General features: G+C 40.0%; 1 pseudogene; it reads left to right on the forward strand.

Annotated features, from left to right (window-relative positions):
* The first annotated feature begins 98 nt into the window (after positions 1–98).
* Positions 99–16,437, forward strand: LOC115898627 (annotated as a pseudogene).
* The last annotated feature ends 486 nt before the right edge of the window (positions 16,438–16,923 follow it).

A 16,923-nucleotide genomic window follows, 5' to 3' on the forward strand; every position in this document is an offset into this window, starting at 1 on the left:
AGTGCTCTGAGAGTGTTTTCCCAAATTTCCAGTGGGGAGCAAAATAATACTGGTCTGATATGCCCCACAGCATTGTTTAGGGTTTCAAATAAGATAACATGTGGGAGAGTAAGTTGTATTTGGAGAAAAGGTCTTTAAAGAGGTCATTCAGTTAAAGTGATGTCTCTAAGATGGGCCCGAATCCAATATGACTGGTGTCCTTTTAAGAAGAGTTTAGGACTTAGACATATATGCACACAGAGGAAAGACCATGTGAGGATGCAGTGAGAAGGCAGCCACTTGCAAGACAAGGAGGGGCTTCAGAAGAAACCAAACCTACCGACACCTTGATCTTCTAGAATTACAAGGAAATAAATTTATGTTGTTTAAGTTACCCAGTCTATGGTGTTACACTTTGTTATGGCAGGTCTAGCAAATGAATACAATGGGGAGCATTTCAAATGCCAGCTAGAGTATCCGTTGACTTAGTTATTGTTCGTTGCTAAAAACACACACATTAATTATGTTTCCATGTGTCAGGAGTCCAGGTATGGTTTAGCTGGGTGCACTGCTCAGGGTCTCACAAGGCTGCAATCAAGCTTTTGGCTGGGCTGTGTCCTCATGTGGAGCTCAGAATCTTCTTCCAAACTCATTCAGATTGTTAGCCAAATTCAGTTCCTTGCAGTTACAGAATTAAGACCCGTAGCATTTACTGGCTTTAGAGGCAGCCCCTCTCCATTAGCAGTTGACAACATGGTTGTTCTGCTTAGCCAAGGCCAACAGAAAAACAACTTTCTCCTCAGGAGGGATCTAGTGCCTCTTTTAAGGTCTTTTACCAGATTAAGTCAGGCCCTCCCAAGATTATCACCCTTTTGATTAATTCAAAAATTAACTGTGTGCCTTGATTACATCTGCAAAATCTCTCCACCTTTGCCACATAATGTAACCTAATCACAAGAGTGATAGCCCAGCATATTCACAGGTCCCAACCACACCGAAGTGGAGAATGTATGACAGGAGACAAGAATCTTAGGACCATCTTAGATTTCTGCCTTCCATGTCCCAAATATTTGACAGTACCAATTAATTATACAATTATAAAAATTAACTAAGAGACCATACAGGCAGATGTGGGCACACACATAACATACATACACACACACACACACACACACACACACACACACCCCAAAGTGCACAGAGCTGGTAGCTGATCTCTAATCAGTCTAAAAGCATTTGCAAGCTTGCTGTGTGCCTAATGTGAAACTAAAAGATTTCAACTGCATTAACTCTGATTAAATAACAAATTGAAAACTATTCAGGATACATTTTGTCTCTCTGGTAAATTTGTGTTTCTTCAAAACACTCATCTCATCAATTATTGAATGGAACCTATTATTGAATGGAATCTATTTCAAAAAACCCTCACAGGGCTTTGGGTAGCATACACAGAAGGGTCTTGCTTTAGAAGTTAGAGATAAATCTGACTAAAGACGTGCAAGACCTGTCCTGAAAACTTTAGGCTTGAATAAATGTAGAGATATACTGTATTCATAGGGCAGAAGAATTGATATCATTAAGATGTCAATTCACTCCTAATTGATCTATAGTTACAGCACAACCCCGATCAAAGTACTAGCTGGCTTTTTCTGTAGAAATCGACAAGCTGATTCTAAAGTTCATATGGAAATAGACTAAAATAGCCAAAACAACTTTTAAAAAGAGCATTAGGGGGATAATACTACCTGATTTCAATTTTTACTGTAAAGCTACAATATTCAAGACAGTGTAGTATTGACCAATGAAACAGAATAGAGTCCATAAACAGACCCACAACATATATGGGCAAGTGATTTTCAACAAATATTCAAAAGCAATACTTCTTTCCATAGTGAGTACACCAATTTACATTGCCACCAGCATTCTCCACATCCACGTCAATACCCATTATTCATCCTTTCTATAATAGCCATTCTGACAGCTGGGAGGTAATATTTCACCGTGGTTTTAATTTGCATTTCCCTTGATGATTAGAGATTTTCAACATTTTTAAATATATTTATTGGCGATTTGTATCTCTTCTTTTGAGAAATGTCTGTTCAGATCCTTTTCCCCCCTCTGGGTATATATTCAAAGGAATTGAAATCAGTATGTTAAAGAGATATCTGCACTCCAGTGTTTATTTCAGCATTATTCGTAGTAGTTTAGTAGTCAAAACGTGGAAGCAATCTAAAAATCCATCGATGAATGAATGGATAAAGAAAATGTAGTATATATACACAATTAAATACTATACAACCTTAAAAAAAGAAATTCTGTCATTTGCATCCATGACAACGTGGAAAGAATTGGAGGAAATTATGCTAAGTGAAATAAGCCAGACATAGACAATACTGTATGATCTCACTTATATGTGGAATCTAAAAAAGTCTATCTCATAGAAACAGAAAGTAGAAAAGTGGTTATCAGAGGCAGGGGAAGGAGTAGGAAGCATGGGAAAAGTGAAGATGTTGATCAAAGGGTCCAAAATTTCAGTTAGACTGGAGAATAAGTTTCAGTGACCTATTGCATGGCATGGTGACCGCAGCTAATAGTGTATATTTCAAAACTGCCAAAATAGATTTTTAAAATTCTCTCCTCTCACAAAAAAAAAGATAAGTTGGTGAGGTGATGGATATGTTACTTATCTTGATTAAATCTTTCTATAATGTATACATAGACCAAAACCTCACATTGTATCCCACAAATATACACAAGTATTATTTGTCCATTTAAAAAATTTAAAGGCAATTCAGTGGAGAAAGGATAGCTTTTTTCAACAATGGTGCTGGAACAACTGGACATCCATGTGAACTAAGATCCACACCTAATACCATCTACAAAAATTAACTCAAAATGCATCATAGACCTAAATGTAAAATCTGGAGCTATAAAATTTCCAGAACTTTGGCAAAAACCTTTGTGACCTTGGGTTAAGCCAAGATTTTTTAGCTATGACACCAAAAGCATGATCCACAAAAAGACAAATTAATAAGTTGAACTTTATCAAAATTGAAAAGAAACAACTCTTCTATAAAAGACACTGTTGACAGAAAGAAAAAAGAAACTACAGACTGGTAGAAAATATGCAAAAATCATATCTAATATTAAAAGACTTGCATACAGAATAAAGAACCTTCAAATCTCAATAACAAGAAGATGAACAACAAATTAAAAAAAAAAAAACAGGTAAACTATTTGAACAGACACCATCAAAGAAGATATATCAAAAAAGCATGACAAACAAGCACATGAAAATATTCTCAACATCATTAGTCATTAGGGAAATGCAAATCAAAGCCACAGTGAGATAACACTACAATGTACTAGAATACCTAGCACTAAAAAGAATAATTGTAATAAGTTTCTGCAAGGAACTACAACTCTCATATGTTGCTACTGTGAATGAAAAATGGTACACTCAATTTGGAAAATAGTTTGGCAGTCTTTTAAAAAGTTAAACATACACCTACCATATGATCCAGACATTCCACTCCTAGGTACTTACCCAAGAAAAATGAAAGCATATGTCCATACAAAGACTTGTACATTAATATTCATAGCAGATGTATTAGTTCTTAGCTAAAAATAGAAACAACCCAAAAGTCCATCAACAAGTGAAGTGATACACTAGTACATCCATACACTGGAATATTACCCAGCCATAAAAAGGAATGAATGTACTACAATATGATATGCATAACAATATGGATGAATCTCAAAATAACTATATCCAAGCGAAAGATGCCACACAAAAAAGTATGCGGTGTATTATTTCATTTATGTAAAAGTCTATAAAATGAAAATGAATCTGTAGTGATAGAATGCAGATCAGTGTTTGCCTTGGGGTGAGATCGGAGGGAGGGCAGAAAGGACAATTGGGTACAAGGGAACTTTTAGGGATGATAAGTATATTCCTTATTGCTTTTATGGTAATGTTTTCACAAAACATGTCAATATTTATCAAATTGTACACTTTAAATATGCACAGTTTATTGTATGTAGTGATATCTCAATAAAGCTGTTAAAATTAGTCATGTGCCTTGACAAACTGCAGTATCTCTAGTTTACTCCCTTTTTGTGAACAAGAATACAAAGAAAGGAATACAGTCAAGGCTCAGGAATGGTTTGGAATCAGGGACTAGAGTGCTGGAAGGACTATCTCTCTCTCTTTTTTGCACAGTACCAGGAAATCTACTTCATTATTCTCTTTTATCACAGATGGGGATTTTATGCTTTCCAGGCTGCATGACAGGACTCAGTTGGTCACATATCCCTGGGTTTTATCTCCTCTATTCAACAGACCAGACAGACTGAAGGCTGAAATCTCTGAAACCTAACTCTATATTCCATTGGAGTTATCTCTGACTGGCCATTTTGGTATCAGGTACCCAGTTCTGGATCAATGAACTAATCTCTGGCCTAGATTGAATCTAAACTAGATGGAGAAAATCTAAGCATAGCTGTTAAGAATTTGGGAAAACAAGCCAGGCATGGTAGCTCACACCTATAATCCCAGCTAGCAGGGAGGCTGAGGTAGGAGGATCACTTGAGGCTAGGAATTGGAAACCACCCTGAGCAACACAGCAAGACTCTGTCACAATAATAATAATAATGATAATAATAATAATAATAATAACTTGAGGATATAGTGGTCATGACTTCAAGTCAGTATTGAGGTTTCAGTTAGCTCCAAGAAGGCTTTTGTTATTTGCAACTAAAAGAGTTCTAACAAAATCACCTAGCATTTGTAATGGAGATATATGGTAAAAGCTAGAGACATCAAGTAGGCAACCACAATTTCTAAGGTCTCCCCAAAAGACCTCCTGAGGCCTCCTCTTGCTATAAAAAATGTATTTCATGATTCTCATTGTAAACTCAAATTCTACCATAATTAGTAGAATGCATAACGGAGCATCCAGAAATTTAAGAGAAGGGAAGCCTCCTATCTTCTGTTTTCACCCTACCACATAGTTTTCCACCCATGCTCTGAAGTTAGGACCATTAAATAGAGAACAATGGGAAAGACTAGCTTTTAATCAAATTGAAGAAAGGACGTATCATTCTCACTATAAGTAACTACACTGTTGTAAGTAGCAAGAAATTTAGGATGCCACCTAATACAAGAGGGGTCATTGCTCCCCTCACACAACACCCTATGAACACAGAAAATGACATGGATGATGTTGGAGTTCAGGGGGCTATTTTATTATTTTTAGAGAAAAGGTCTCCCTCTGTCACCCAAGCTGGAGTGCTGTGGCATAATAAGAACTCATTGTAGGCTGGGCACACTCATCCAGCACTTTGGGAGGCCGAGGCGGGCGGATCACTTGAGGTCAGGAGTTTGAGACCAGTCTGGCCAACATGGTGAAACTCATTCTCTACTAACAATACAAGAATTAGACAGGTGTGGTGGTGCGTGCCTATAATCCCAGCTACTCAAGAGGCCGAGGCAGGAGAATTGCTTGAACCTGGGAGGTGGAGGTTGCAGTGAGCCAAGATCGCGCCACTGCACTCCAGCCTGGGCAACAGAGTGAAACTCTGTCTCAAAAATAAATAAATAAATAAATAAATAAATAAATAAATAAATAAATAAATAAATCATTGTAACCTCGAACTTCTGAACTCAAGCGAGCCTCCCTCCCCCGCCTCCTGAGTAGAGAAAATGCCATTTTATTGTCCATACATTAGAGAATTTGTTAAATACCACTCATAAATTACAGTGGCATCATATTATACCAAACGTTCTATAGAAAAAAAACTGAAAATTATAAAGGGTTTGCATTGCACATGAAACACCAGCAGTTATACTACTGACCAGTCGGAAGAGAGATAGGCAGCAAGAGCTGCTTGCTGAGTATATCAAGTTTAGAACTGAACCCTTTTTTTTTTTTTTTTTTTATTATTATACTTTAAGTTCTAGGGTACATGTGCATAACGTGCAGGTTTGTTACATATGTATACTTATGCCATGTTGGTGTGCTGCACCCATCAACTCGTCAGCACCCATCAATTCATCATTTATATCATGTATAACTCCCCAATGCAATCCCTCCCTCCTCCCCCCTCCCCATAATAGGCCCCAGTGCGTGATGTTCCCCTTCCCGAGTCCAAGTGATCTCATTGTTCAGTTCCCACCTATGAGTGAGAACATGCGGTGTTTGGTTTTCTCTTCTTGTGATAGTTTGCTAAGAATGATGGTTTCCAGCTGCATCCATGTCCCTACAAAGGACGCAAATTCATTCTTTTTTATGGCTGCATGGTATTCCATGGTGTATATGTGCCACGTTTTCTTAATCCAGTCTGTCACAGATGGACATTTGGGTTGATTCCAAGTCTTTGCTATTGTGAATAGTGCCGCAATAAACATACGTGTACATGTGTCTTTGTAGTAGAATAATTTATGATCCTTTGGGTATATACCCAGTAGTGGGATGGCTGGGTCATATGGTACATCTAGTTCTAGATCCTTGAGGAATTGCCATACTGTTTTCCATAATGGTTGAACTAGTTTACAATCCCACCAACAGTGTAAAAGTGTTCCTATTTCTCCACATCCTCTCCAACACCTGTTGTTTCCTGACTTCTTAATGATTGCCATTCTAACTGGTGTGAGATGGTATCTCATTGTGGTTTTGATTTGCATTTCTCTGATGGCGAGTGATGATGAGCATTTTTTCATGTGTCTGTTGGCTGTATGAATATCTTCTTTTGAGAAATGTCTGTTCATATCCTTTCCCCACTTTTTGACGGGGTTGTTTGTTTTTTTCTCGTATATTTGTTTGAGTTCTTTGTAGATTCTGGATATTAGCCCTTTGTCAGATGAGTAGGTTGCAAAAATTTTCTCCCATTCTGTAGGTGGCCTGTTCACTCTGATGGTAGTTTCTTTTGCTGTGCAAAAGCTCTTTAGTTTAATTAGATCCCATTTGTCAATTTTTGCTTTTGCTGCCGTTGCTTTTGGTGTTTTAGACATGAAGTCCTTGCCCATGCCTATGTCCTGAATGGTACTACCTAGATTTTCTTCTAGGGTTTTTATGGTATTAGGTCTAACATTTAAGTCTCTAATCCATCTTGAACTAATCTTCGTATAAGGGGTAAGGAAAGGATCCAGTTTCAGCTTTCTACTTATGGCTAGCCAATTTTCCCAGCACCATTTATTAAATAGGGAATCCTTTCCCCATTTCTTGTTTCTCTCAGGTTTGTCGAAGATCAGATGGCTGTAGATGTGCGGTATTATTTCTGAGGACTCTTCTGTTCCATTGGTCTATATCTCTGTTTTGGTACCAGTACCATGCTGTTTTGGTTACTGTAGCCTTGTAGTATAGTTTGAAGTCAGGTAGCGTGACGCCTCCAGCTTTGTCCTTTTGACTTAGGATTGTCTTGGCAATGCGGGCTCTTTTTTGGTTCCATATGAACTTTAAAGCAGTTTTTTCCAATTCTGTGAAGAAACTCATTGGTAGCTTGATGGGGATGGCATTGAATCTATAAATAACCTTGGGCAGTATGGCCATTTTCACGATATTGATTCTTCCTATCCATGAGCATGGTATGTTCTTCCATTTGTTTGTGTCCTCTTTTATTTCACTGAGCAGTGGTTTGTAGTTCTCCTTGAACAGGTCCTTTACATCCCTTGTAAGCTGGATTCCTAGGTATTTGATTCTCTTTGAAGCAATTGTGAATGGAAGTTCATTCCTGATTTGGCTCTCTGCTTGTCTGTTACTGGTGTATAAGAATGCTTGTGATTTTTGCACATTAATTTTGTATCCTGAGACTTTGCTGAAGTTGCTTATCAGCTTAAGGAGATTTTGGGCTGAGACGATGGGGTTTTCTAAATATACAATCATGTCATCTGCAAACAGGGACAATTTGACTTCTTCTTTTCCTAACTGAATACCCTTGATTTCTTTCTCTTGCCTGATTGCCCTAGCCAGAACTTCCAACACTATGTTGAATAGGAGTGGTGAGAGAGGGCATCCCTGTCTTGTGCCAGTTTTCAAAGGGAATTTTTCCAGTTTTTGCCCATTCAGTATGATATTAGCTGTGGGTTTGTCATAAATAGCTCTTATTATTTTGAGGTACGTTCCATCAATACCGAATTTATTGAGCGTTTTTAGCATGAAGGGCTGTTGAATTTTGTCAAAAGCCTTTTCTGCATCTATTGAGATAATCATGTGGTTCTTGTCTTTGGTTCTGTTTATATGCTGGATTACGTTTATTGATTTGCGGATGTTGAACCAGCCTTGCATCCCAGGGATGAAGCCCACTTGATCATGGTGGATAAGCTTTTTGATGTGCTGCTGAATCTGGTTTGCCAGTATTTTATTGAGAATATTTGCATCAATGTTCATCAGGGATATTGGTCTAAAATTCTCTTTTTTTGTTGTGTCTCTGCCAGGCTTTGGTATCAGGATGATGTTGGCCTCATAAAATGAGTTAGGGAGGATTCCCTCTTTTTCTATTGATTGGAATAGTTGCAGAAGGAATGGTACCAGCTCCTCCTTGTACCTCTGGTAGAATTCAGTTGTGAATCCATCTGGTCCTGGACTTTTTTTGGTGGGTAGGCTACTAATTGTTGCCTCAATTTCAGAGCCTGCTATTGGTCTATTCAGGGATTCAACTTCTTCCTGGTTTAGCCTTGGGAGACTGTAACTGTCCAGGAAATTATCCATTTCTTCTAGATTTTCTAGTTGATTTGCGTAGAGGCGTTTATAGTATTCTCTTATGGTAGTTTGTATTTCTGTGGGGTCAGTGGTGATATCCCCTTTATCATTTTTTATTGCATCTATTTGATTCCTCTCTCTTTTCTTCTTTATTAGCCTTGCTAACGGTCTGTCAATTTTGTTGATCTTTTCAAAAAACCAACTCCTGGATTCATTGATTTTTTGGAGGGTTTTTTTGTGTCTCTATCTCCTTCAGTTCGGCTCTGATCTTAGTTATTTCTTGCCTTCTGCTAGCTTTTGAATGTGTTTGCTCTTGCCTCTCTAGTTCTTTTAATTGTGATGTTAGAGTGTCAATTTTAGATCTTTCCTGCTTTCTCTTGTGGGCATTTAGTGCTATCAATTTCCCTCTACACACTGCTTTAAATGTGTCCCAGAGATTCTGGTATGTTGTATCTTTGTTCTCATTGGTTTCAAAGAACATCTTTATTTCCGCTTTCATTTCGTTATGTACCCAGTCGTCATTCAGGAGCAGGTTGTTCAGTTTCCATGTAGTTGAGCGGTTTTGATTGAGTTTCTTAGTCCTGAGTTCTAGTTTGATTGCACTGTGGTCTGAGAGACAGTTTGTTATAATTTCTGTTCTTTTACATTTGCTGAGGAGTGCTTTACTTCCAATTATGTGGTCAATTTTGGAATAAGTGTGATGTGGTCCTGAGAAGAATGTATATTCTGTTGATTTGGGGTGGAGAGTTCTATAGATGTCTATTAGGTCCGCTTGGTGCAGAGATGAGTTCAATTCCTGAATATCCTTGTTAACTTTCTGTCTCGTTGATCTGTCTAATGTTGACAGCGGAGTGTTGAAGTCTCCCATTATTATTGTATGGGAGTCTAAGTCTCTTTGTAAGTCTCTAAGGACTTGCTTTATGAATCTGGGTGCTCCTGTATTGGGTGTATATATATTTAGGAGAGTTAGCTCTTCCTGTTGAATTGATCCCTTTACCATTATGTAATGGCCTTCTTTGTCTCTTTTGATCTTTGATGGTTTAAAGTCTGTTTTATCAGAGACAAGGATTGCAACCCCTGCTTTTTTTTGTTCTCCATTTGCTTGGTAGATCTTCCTCCATCCCTTTATTTTGAGCCTATGTATGTCTCTGCATGTGAGATGGGTCTCCTGAATACAGCAGACTGATGGGTCTTGACTCTTTATCCAGTTTGCCAGTCTGTGTCTTTTAATTGGAGCATTTAGTCCATTAACATTTAAGGTTAATATTGTTATGTGTGAACTTGATCCTGCCATTATGATATTAACTGGTTATTTTGCTCGTTAGTTGATGCAGTTTCTTCCTAGCCTCGATGGTCTTTACATTTTGGCATGTTTTTGCAATGGCTGGAACCGGTTGTTCCTTTCCATGTTTAGGGCTTCCTTCAGGGTCTCTTGTAAGGCAGGCCTGGTGGTGACAAAATCTCTAAGCATTTGCTTATCTGTAAAGGATTTTATTTCTCCTTCACTGATGAAACTTAGTTTGGCTGGATATGAAATTCTGGGTTTAAAATTCTTTTCTTTAAGAACGTTGAATATTGGCCCCCACTCTCTTCTGGCTTGTAGAGTTTCTGCCGAGAGATCTGCTGTTAGTCTGATGGGCTTCCCTTTGTGGGTAACCCGACCTTTCTCTCTGGCTGCCCTTAAGATTTTTTCCTTCATTTCAACTTTGTGAATCTGGCAATTATGTGTCTTGGAGTTGCTCTTCTGGAGGAGTATCTTTGTGGCGTTCTCTGTATTTCCTGAATTTGAATGTTGGCCTGCCCTACTAGGTTGGGGAAGTTCTCCTGGATGATATCCTGAAGAGTGTTTTCCAACTTGGCTCCATTTTCCCCCTCACTTTCAGGCACCCCAATCAGACGTAGATTTGGTCTTTTTACGTAATCCCATACTTCTTGCAGGCTTTGTTCATTGCGTTTTCTTCTTTTTTCTTTTGGTTTCTCTTCTCGCTTCATTTCATTCATTTGATCTTCAATCGCTGATACTCTTTCTTCCAGTTGATCGAGTCGGTTACTGAAGCTTGTGCATTTGTCACGTATTTCTCGTGTCATGGTTTTCATCTCTGTCATTTCGTTTATGATCTTCTCTGCATTAATTAGTCTAGCTGTCAATTCTTCCACTCTTTTTTCAAGATTTTTAGTTTCTTTGCGCTGGGTACGTAATTCCTCCTTTAGCTCTGATAAGTTTGATGGACTGAAGCCTTCTTCTCTCCTCTCGTCAAAGTCATTCTCTGACCAGCTTTGATCCGTTGCTGGCGATGGGCTGCGCTCCTTTGCAGGGGAGATGCGCTCTTATTTTTTGAATTTCCAGCTTTTCTGCCCTGCTTCTTCCCCATCTTTGTGGTTTTATCTGTCTCTGGTCTTTGATGATGGTGACGTACTGATGGGGTTTTGGTATAGGTGTCCTTCCTGTTTGATAGTTTTTCTTCTGACAGTCAGAAGGACTGTCTGTTGGTCTGTTGGAGATTGCTTGAGGTCCACTCCAGACCCTGTTTGCCTGGGTATCAGCAGCAGAGGTTGCCGAAGATAGAATATTGCTGAACAGCGAGTGTACCTGTCTGATTCTTCCTTTGGAAGTTTCCTCTCAGGGGTGTACTCCACCCTGTGAGGTGTGGGGTGTCAGACTGCTCCTAGTGGGGGATTTCTCCCAGCTAGGCTACTCAGGGTCAGGGACCCACCTGAGCAGGCAGTCTGTCCGTTCTCAGATCTCAACCTCCGAGTTGGGAGATCCACAGCTCTCCCCAAAGCTGTCAGACAGAGTTGTTCGCGTCTGCACCGGCCCCCGCTGTTTCCCCTGTTGGTCTTCAGCTGTGCGCTGTCCCCAGAGGTGGAGTCTACAGAGACAGGCAGGCTTCCTTGAGCTGCTGTGAGCTCCACCCAATTCGAGCTTCCCAGCGGCTTTGTTTACCTACTTAAGCCTCAGCAATGGCGGGCGCCCCTCCCCCAGCCTCGCTGCTGCCTTGCCGATAGATCGCGGCAGACTGCTGTGTTAGCAGTGAGGGAGGCTTCGTGGGCGTGGGACCCTCCCGGCCAGGTGTGGGATATATTCTCCTGGTGTGCCTCTTTGCTTAAAGCGCCGTATTGGGGTGGGAGTTACCCGATTTTCCAGGTGTTGTGTGTCTCAGTTCCCCTGGCTAGGAAAACGGATTCCCTTCCCCCTTGCACTTCCAGGTGAGGCGATGCCTCGCCCTGCTTCAGCTCTCGCTGGTCAGGCTGCAGCAGCTGACCAGCACCGATTGTCTGGCACTCCCTAGTGAGATGACCCCAGTACCTCAGTTGAAAATGCAGAAATCACCGGTCTTCTGTGTCGCTCGCGCTGGGAGTTGGAGACTGGAGCTGTTCCTATTCGGCCATCTTGCTCCGCCACATTGACACTTTTTGAACCCTTTTTTTTTTTTGAGATGGAGTCTCGCTCTGTTGCCCAGGCTAGAGTGCAGTGACGCAATCTCGGCTCACTGCAAGCTCCGCCTACCCGGTTCACGCCATTCATCTGCCTCAGCCTCCCGGGTGGCTGGGACTACAGGCGCCCACCACCACGCCCGGCTAATTTTTTGTATTTTTAGTAGAGACGGGGTTTCACTGCCTTAGCCAGGATGGTCTCGATCTCCTGACCTCGTGATCCGCCCGCCTCGGCCTCCCAAAGTGCTGGGATTACAAGTGTGAGCCACCACACCCTGCCCAGAACTGAACACATTTTTAAAATAAAACAATATTTTGTCTACATTTGTGAAGATTTGGAACCACAGAAAGTTTTTAAGAAAAAAAAATTACATTACTTTCAAGTATATAGAGAAATGCAAACTAGATTGGCTAAGAGTTCATAGAAACCTTTAATAGACCGGCTATATTAATCAGAAAGATAATCAGCCAAGTAAGGTATCCAAGTCTTCTCATATATTGTTTCCTGTAAGGACACTATTCCCCAGCCCTATTCTCCTAGACAACTTCCACAAGTCTTTAAGTCTCAGCTTGGTGCTTTTCTCCAGAAGACCTTTCCTGATACCTTAGACTGGAATGAGTATTTCTGTAATATTCCCAAAGCACCCTGTACTCCTCAAATCATAATGTCATCCTGTTAATGTAAACCATTATTTATCTTCTTGCCAGAATATAAGCCCCATGAAGACCAGGTCTGTCTTGTTCTGTTACTGAATCCCAGTGTCTGAAGTAAAGCCTGTCCCATTGGGACTGCACAAATAAATCCTGTTGGCTTAATTTGTTAACTCAAGTCACTAAAGAATTATGTTGTGTGATGGACTAACTATATTAGCTTACCAACTGTACCTAAAAGAGGACATCAACGGTATTTATTCTTCTAAGTTCTTTATACTCTCCTGATACGATCTTGTCTATAATACTGATGTTCTTGGCAATGTTTTTATTTTTCCACAGATAGGGCAAACTCTCAGTTTCTGTCTAAATATTCTCGGATTCTCAACTAGTGAAGTACACATTAGTGAAGCTATATTGCATTCTGATTAGATTATTCTGGAAACTTCCTAATAACCACTTCATTTCAGGGATTAAAAAGTTTCAGAATGTGATGTGTCTACTCAACATGAATGATTTTAACTATGCAGCTCTTTTTGATTCAGGCCCTGTGTACCTTAGCTCAACATGAATGATTTTAACTATGCAACTCTTTTTTATTCAGGCCCTGTGTACCTCAGCTGCCTAAATACAGAATTTTGGTATAAATCCCACATTCATACATCCAAGATACAGGAAATTACATTTCAATGGCATTTGTAATTTATTGGCACTTTAAGTAAAATTGTTTTTTTTTTACAACTGTTTCCTTACATTATAAATTATATCCAGCCAGAGGCTGCTCTTTAAGTATCCACACTCATCCTGCTCAACGTCAACACTATGCTAATTAGAAGTGTAGCCTCATTTGAGTGTTAGAAAAGTCCTGAACTCTTCCAGGCCTCCCATCTCAGTTCTCACCCCAACCTGCTCACCAATCAGTACTTGTCGTTTTTGGGTTTGACCTCCACTGATATTTCCTTGATTATTCTTAATAATGAGAATAATGAGTTGAGTTTATTATTTATTGAGTGCTATGATATGGCAGATACTGTACTCAACCCTTTAAAAACATTATCTCATTTAGTCCTTGAAACAATCCAGTGAGGTAGATGCCATTAATGTTCCCACTTCACAGAGATGAGATCTGAAGCACAGGAAGTTACATAACTTTCTTAAGGTTTCACAAGTATTAAGAGACAGAGATGGGCTTCAATCCTGGGCAGGGCATCTCCAGAGCCTATGCTACAACATTTTTATGAAAATGTTAGTATACTGCTGTCACTCAGGGGAGGGCTTTCCCTCACCTTCCACCTTGCTCTGGCCTTCTCAGTGAAACAGGAAAAATAAATAAATTATATTACTTTTACTTGAGATACTTGGGTACAAACATGGCCAAAAAGAACATCTATTTTTTTCAATTTAAGTTTCATCATCATTCCTCTTCCTAATCGCTACCTACACTCTATGTATTTGAAAATTACTATGGAAGATTCTCTTTACAACAGGAAAGTTATACATGGAATATCAATTTATCCCCACATTCCTTGTTATTGACAGCTGCTTCTTCCATGTTCAAACTTACCATTTAAAAACTGAGTCCGGGAACAGTGGCTCACGCCTCTAATCCCAGCATTTTGGGACGCTTAGGTGGGTGGATCACTGGAGGCCAGGAGTTTGAGACCAACTTGGCCAACATGGTGAAACCCCATCTCTACTAAAATTACAAAATTTAGCCAGGCATGGTGCCGGGCACCTGTAGTTCCAGGCGCTCAGGAGGCTAAGGCAGGGAATAACTTGAACCCAGGAGGCAGTGAGCCGAGATAGCACCACTACACTCCAGCCTGGGCAATAGCGCGATACCCTGTCTCAAAAATAAAAATAAAAACCGAGTTATGCCAGGAGTGGTGGCACCTGCCTGCAATCCCAGCTACTCAGGAGGCTGAGGTGGGAAGATTGCTTGAGCCCAGGTGCTCAAATCCAACCTGGGCAACAGAGCAAGACCTAGTCTATACTAAAAATAAAAATCAAAAATAGCCTGGCATGGTGGTGTGCACCTGTATTCCCAGCTACCTGGGAGGCTGAGGTAGGAGGATCATTTGATCATTTTCACTCCAGCCTGGGCAAATGAGTGAGACCCTGTCTCCAGATTGATGGATGGATAGATAGGTAGATAGATAGATATTTAATAGATAGATTGTAATTTTAAAAAATTAAATTTTTTAAAATTATATGAATAAAAAGTATTAAATTTTTGAGTTGGAGAGAACCTTAAAGATGATCCAACCTCTTCATCTTACAAATGAAGGTCTCTGGATCAAGACTCAGTATGCCAGGCATTTAGTTAGTTAATTCTGCAAATATTTATTGAGTACCAACTATGTATTCGAGATGGTGCAGAAGAGACAAAATTATGAGTTTGAAAAGCTTATAGTCTAGTAAGGTAAGATAATAATCAAGAAATACCATAACATGATAATTCCAGGTAATGATATGTGTCATACAAAATAAAACAAGGAAATGTTTTATAGTAAGTGAGCAGCATACGTAGTGAGTGATCTGGGATGGGAGAAACTAATTCTGAAGGGGTAGTCAGGAAAAACTGCTTTTAAGAAGTAAAATTTATACCGAGCTCTGACTGTTGAAAGGAAGTCATCCAAGCAAAGATCCGAGGGAAAATCACTCCAGAGAAGGAATGGTAAGTGAAAAGCCCTGAGGTGGGAATTAATTCAGTGCATTGAAAAAATAAAAAACAGCCATTATAGCTGAAGAATGGTAAATTATGGCAGAGTGGTAGAACATGATGTCATAAAGGTCGATCAAAACAAAATCATTTAGGGTCTGTGGACCATATCAGAAGATTTTGATATTATTCTAATTGCAATAAGAAACCATAAAAACGTCAGGTGCGGTGTTTCACACCTGTAGTCCCAGCACTTTGAGAGGCCGAGGCAGGCAGATCACTTGAGGCCAGGAGTTCGAGACCAGCCTGGCCAACATGGTGAAACCCAGTCTCTACTAAAAACACAAAAATTAGCCAGGCGTGGTGGCGCTCACCTGTAATCCCAGCTACTCGGGAGGCTGAGACACCAGAATCGCTTGAACCCAGGAGGTGGAGGCTGCAGCGAGTGAAGTTTGCACAACTAGCCTGGACAAGAGAGCAAAGACTGTATCTCAAAAAAAAAAAAAAAAGAAAAGAAAAGAAAAAAGTAAAAAGAAACTTTGGAGCAAGGCAATGATATGATCTGTCTTAGTATTTTAAATGACTAAGTGATGCTAAAATCTTAAGTCTGAGTACAACAATAGTTATACTTATCACTATTTTTCATTTGTGTACAGAATTGACCAGTTATGAGTTGAGTTTATTATCAATGTTTTAAGAAAACAATGCTGCCTGTGACATCCCGCCCCGGGGGCTAAAAGTGTCTGCCACCTTTATCTGCAACAGCAGGGCCTTCCAGGAGCTGTTCAAGCACATCTCGAAGCAGTTCGCCGCCATGTATTGGCGCAAGGCCTTCCTGCACTGGTACATGGGTGAGGGCATGGACGAGATGGAGTTCACCGAGGCAGAGAGCAACGTGAACGACCTGGTGTCCGAATACCAGCAGTATCAGGTGCTGGTACTGCTGAGGAGGAGGATGAGTTCGAGGAGGAGGACGAGTTCGAGGAGAAGGCCAAGGAGGAGGTGGCCTAGAGCCTCCAGTCACCAGGGAAAGCACCAATTCTAGAATTGGTGCTGTTAACTAACTAGTTAACTAACTAACTAGAATTGGTGCTGTTTCAACTTACCAACAGCAACTGTTTACCCAACTCTGAACAACACTACATGGATGTTCCTAAAGGCTAGAATTTACAACAGTTTAGCTGTTTAGAAAGTTTTTTCACCAAACACCACTCCCTTTGTTTCCTTGTCCTTGGGAGCCAATATACAGACCATTAGTTCTTTTAATTTTTTTTTCCTTTTTCATGGAAAGGTGTGCACTCTTTATTCACTCCCAGCCTGCCCCGCTGTGTGTGCACTTGCTGTTTTCCCTGTCCACATCCCATGCTGTACAGACACCACCATTAAAGCATTTTCATAGTGAAAAAAAAAAATCAGTTATCAGTTTCATAGTGGAAAAAAAAATCAGCGAAATAAAAATCAGTTATCTAGTTAACTAACTAGTTATCTAGTTAAAAT

This window comes from Rhinopithecus roxellana, chromosome 7, assembly GCF_007565055.1.
Source record: "Rhinopithecus roxellana isolate Shanxi Qingling chromosome 7, ASM756505v1, whole genome shotgun sequence".
In the NCBI taxonomy this organism is placed as follows: domain Eukaryota; kingdom Metazoa; phylum Chordata; class Mammalia; order Primates; family Cercopithecidae; genus Rhinopithecus; species Rhinopithecus roxellana.